The sequence below is a fragment of the Leucopleurus acutus genome, assembly GCF_964270905.1.
Source record: "Leucopleurus acutus genome assembly, chromosome: 6".
NCBI lineage: Eukaryota > Metazoa > Chordata > Mammalia > Artiodactyla > Delphinidae > Leucopleurus > Leucopleurus acutus.
Genome location: NC_139149.1, coordinates 89,254,143 through 89,258,634, shown reverse-complemented (window position 1 = coordinate 89,258,634; position 4,492 = coordinate 89,254,143). Strand labels below are relative to the sequence as shown.

Genomic DNA, 4,492 nt, shown 5'->3' with positions numbered 1-4,492 from the left:
AAACTCAAAGGAGGTGATAGTAAAAATGCACCTGATACAGTGAAAAATGATTAATAGTAATATAATAACTTTTTTAGGTACATACGCTGTGTCGTAGTTTTCTAGGTACTTTACATATTTTAGCTCACTTTTCATTTCTTCATCTCTAAGATAGGTATAATTATTATTCCACACTTTTAGTTGAAGAAACCAAGTCAGAGAGACATTAGTGATTTGCCCAATGTCACAAAGCCAGTACGGGGTAGGGCTGGAATTGGAACAAGCTCTCTGGTTCTAGAGTTTCTAGGTTGAACCTCCAAGCCACAGCCTTCAATTGTTGTTTTTGTAATATGGTCATGATTTTAACCACAGAAAGAGGGTTGACCATTCATTCCTCTCAAACTCACTCACCTACAATCTACGAGTTTCTCCATATGTCTATTGGTTTCCATTCCTCCTACAAGCTAACCCAAGTTCTCTATTTCTTTTCTAGGAAGCACTCACTGTCTGCCAAGCAATGTGCCAGACCTTATCTCATTTAAGCCTCAGATAAAATATTAATAATTTCTACATGAAGAAACTAAGGCATAGGAGGCTCATTACCTGCCACCTGCGAAAGTCATTCTGTAATATTAGTCCTGGGACTTGAACCCACAAAGGCTGATTCCAGAGCCCTTAGTCATATTTCCCATGTGACCCAACCACATGGTTATCCTACAAGTTTCCTAACTCACCTCCCTTTGGCAGGTCTTTCCCCCAACACAACTCCCACATCTCAAACCCTAAGGTCCCCTCTCCTGGCTCCTAATCTGTTATTCAAGGAAATGGAGGCTGAGGCTCCCACCTTCTTCTTGCTTCTCCAGGTATAACTACCTACTGAATAGCTACTAACACATTTGACTACATTTTAAAAAAGAAGAAGAAATTAAACATTTCTCCAAGGCCACAAACAATTCAACAAACAAAGGGCAACTCAGTGGGGAGTGGGGAGGGGCAAGAAAGAGGTAGGGGATTAAGAGGTACAACTACTATGTATAAAACAAATGAGCTACAAGGCACTCTTTCCCATCTTGCAAGATGGCGGGTGAAAAAGCTGAGAAGCCAGATACTAAGGAGAAAAAACCTGAAGCCAAGAAGGCTGATGCTGGTGGCAAGGTTAAAAAGGTGAAGAAGGTTAAGAAGGGGAAGCCCCGCTGAAGCCGCAACCCTGTCCTGGTCAGAGGAATTGGCAGACGTTCCCGATCGGCTATGTATTCCAGAAAGGCCTTTTATAAGAGGAAGTATTCAGAAGATAAAGCCAAGGTTGAAAAGAGAAAGAAAAAGAAGGTGGAGGTTCTTGCTCCTGTCACAAAACCAGTTGGTGGTGTCAAGAATGGTGGTACCTGAGTGGTTAAATTTTGCAAAATGCCTAGGTATTATCCTACTGAAGATGTGCCCTCGAAAATTGTTGAGTCAGCAAAAAACCCTTCGGTAAGCATGTGAGAAAACTGTGTGCTAGCATCACTCCTGGGACCATCCTGATCATCCTCCCTGGGTGCCACAGAGGCAAGAGGGTCATTTTCCTGAAGCAGCTGAGCAGTGGCTTGCTACTTGTGACTGGGCCTCTGTCCCTCAATTGAGTTCCTCGGTGTAGAACACACCAGAAATTTGTCTTTGCCACCTCCACCAAAATTGATATCAGTGGTGTGAAAATCCCAGAACATCTCACTGATGCTTACTTCAAAAAGAAGCTGCGTAGCTCTATTTACAATAGCCAGGACATGGAAGCAACCTAAGTGTCCATCGACAGATGAATGGATAAAGAAGATGTGGCAGGTATATACAATGGAATATTACTCAGCCATAAAAAGAAACGAAATTGAGTTATTTGTAGTGAGGTGGATGGACCTAGAGTCTGTCAGAAAGAGAAAAACAAATACTGTATGCTAACACATATATATGGAATCTAAAAAAAAAAAAATGTTCTGAAGAACCTAGAGGCAGGACAGGAATAAAGATGCAGACGTGGAGAATGGACTTGAGGACACAGGAAGGGGGAAGGGTAAGCTGGGACGAAATGAGAGAATGTACTGGACTTATATACACTACCAAAGGTAAAATAGGTAGCTAATGGGAAGCAGCCACATAGCACAGGGAGATCAGCTCAGTGCTTTGTGACCACCTAGAGGGGTGGGATAGGGAGGGTGGGAGGGAGACACAAGAAGGAGGGGATATGGGGATATATGTATACACATAGCTGATTCACTTTTTGATACAGCAGAAACTAAGACACCATTGTAAAGCAATTATACTCCAATAAAAATGCTTTAAAAAATTTTTTTTTTTTTAGAAAGAAGTTGCGTGGGCTTCCCTGGTGGCGCAGTGGTTGAGAGTCCACCTGCCGATGCAGGGGACACGGGTTCGTGCCGCAGTCCGGGAAGATCCCACATGCCACAGAGCGGCTGGGCCCGTGAGCCATGGCCGCTGAGACTGCACGTCCGGAGCCTGTGCTCCGCAACGGGAGAGGCCACAACAGTGAGAGGCCCGCGTACCGCAAAAAAAAAGAAGCTGCGTAAGCTCAGGCACCAGGAAGGTGAGATCTTCAACACGCAGAGAGAGAACTACGAGGTTACAGAGCAGAGCAAGGTAGATCAGAAAGCTGCGGACTCACAAATTCTGCGAAGAGTCAAAGCTGTTCCTCAGCTCCAGGGCTACCCCCGCTCTGTATTTGCCCTCACAAATGGAATTTATCCTCACAAAGTAGTGTTCTAAACTTCTTACAAAGAACCTAATTAAATAACTGACCCATTTGAAAAAAAAAAAAAAAGCTGCAAGGATATATACAGCACAGGGAATAGTACAACACAGAATATAGCCAATATTTTGTAACTATAAGTGAAATATAACTTTTAAAAATTGTAAAACACTATGTTGCACACCTGATGCTTATATAGTATTGTACCCCAATTAAACTATACCTCAATTAAAGGGGGAGGGCAATTCAGGAAAATATTTATAGCATATGTAGCAAAGGGCTAATTTTCTTCATTTACAAAGAGCTCTTAGAGATATGTCTCCCCAAAAGGAAAAATTGGCATGGGATATAATCAGGTTAAGTCCAATTTAAAAGATTTGCACTTAAGAGATGGGCCAAGATAGTGCAGTAGAAAGACCCTGAGCTCACCTCCTTTCATGGGCACACCAAAATTACAACTATTTACAGAACAACCATCAATGAAAAAGGCCAGAACCTACCAGAAAAGATCTTCTACAACTAAAGATATAAAGAAGAAACCACAACAAGACACAAGAAAAACTTTCTGGCCTCCCCCTCTGTACCAGGAAGGGCAGATCGATTCTCAATCATCGGAGAGAGAACTAGACTCTTATCAGCCCGCAGATGGCGCCAGAGAAACCTACAGAACAAACCTTGCTAAAAACAACCCTTATTTTCCACTAGTTCCCTTTATATATTTACCTTTCCACAATTTGCCATCTGCTAGAAGCCCAACGTGCTTTTCCTTTGTTTTGTCACTACTCTAAAAGTTTATTGTTCTTTATTAAGATGCTATAAAAACCCAGCTGACACCTTTATCTTGGACTTTCCAGCTTCCAGGACTGTGAGAGATGTTTGTTACTTCAGTCACCCAGCCTATGGTTTTTATTATAGCAGCCCAAACGGCTATAAAAGGCCCTTAGCTCGCGGCAGGGGCGGGGGGGGGGATTGTTTTGTTTTGTTTTGTTTGCGGTACACAGGCCTCTCACTGCTGCGGCCTCTCCCGTTGTGGAGCACAGGCTCCGGACGCCCAGGCTCTGTGGCCATGGCTCACGGGCCCAGCCGCTCTGCGGCATGTGGGATCTTCCCGGACCCGGGCACGAACCCGTGTCCCCTGCATCGGCAGGTGGACTCTCAACCACCGCGCCACCAGGGAAGCCCCAGCTCTGGGGTTTTAAATTACTTCTCCCTACTCCTTTTCCACTCCTCTTCCTCCTTCCCAGTCCAATGCACCATATGACCCAGCAAAACAATTTACTCACAGATTCTCATTTCTGTATGCTGGGAGATACTCCTCCAGGGTCTCTCGTATTCCTACATGTCTTACTGAGTGTGCCAGGAATGCAAAGCCCTAACTGATCTTTACCAGGACCATTTCTCAGGATTATATATAACCTTTGTAGATGAGGCAATGTCTTCCTCTGGGAAAAAGAGCAAACTTGCTTACTGTTTGCTATAAAACAACAGGTTCCCAAGCTCAGTGTTTCTCTCTTGTAATACAACCCACTACGTGTGCAAGCATCCACTTAGACACTCTGTGTCACTGTTGTGGGGCTTAGGAAATAAGGAAACTGACACAAATATGCTGATTGATTTTTACGCTACTAGCCAGGCTGTGAGTAATATTGTCCTTTGTATCTTACCCAGGAATCTTGTGTCTTCTGCCAACACCCATGAAGCCATAATAGGACTTCTCTGGTGGCACAGTGGTTAAGAATCCGCCTGCCAATGCAGGGGCCTTGGGTTCCAGCCCTGGTC

The 4,492-nt window shown here is 44.0% G+C and overlaps 1 pseudogene across 1 annotated transcript; it reads left to right on the top strand.

Annotated features, from left to right (window-relative positions):
• Window positions 1–1,056: 1,056 nt before the first annotated feature.
• On the top strand, window positions 1,057–2,984 carry LOC309963029 (large ribosomal subunit protein eL6-like; annotated as a pseudogene). The gene is made up of 2 exons: window positions 1,057–1,713; window positions 2,495–2,984. The product of its transcript is annotated as a large ribosomal subunit protein eL6-like (transcript).
• Window positions 2,985–4,492: the final 1,508 nt, after the last annotated feature.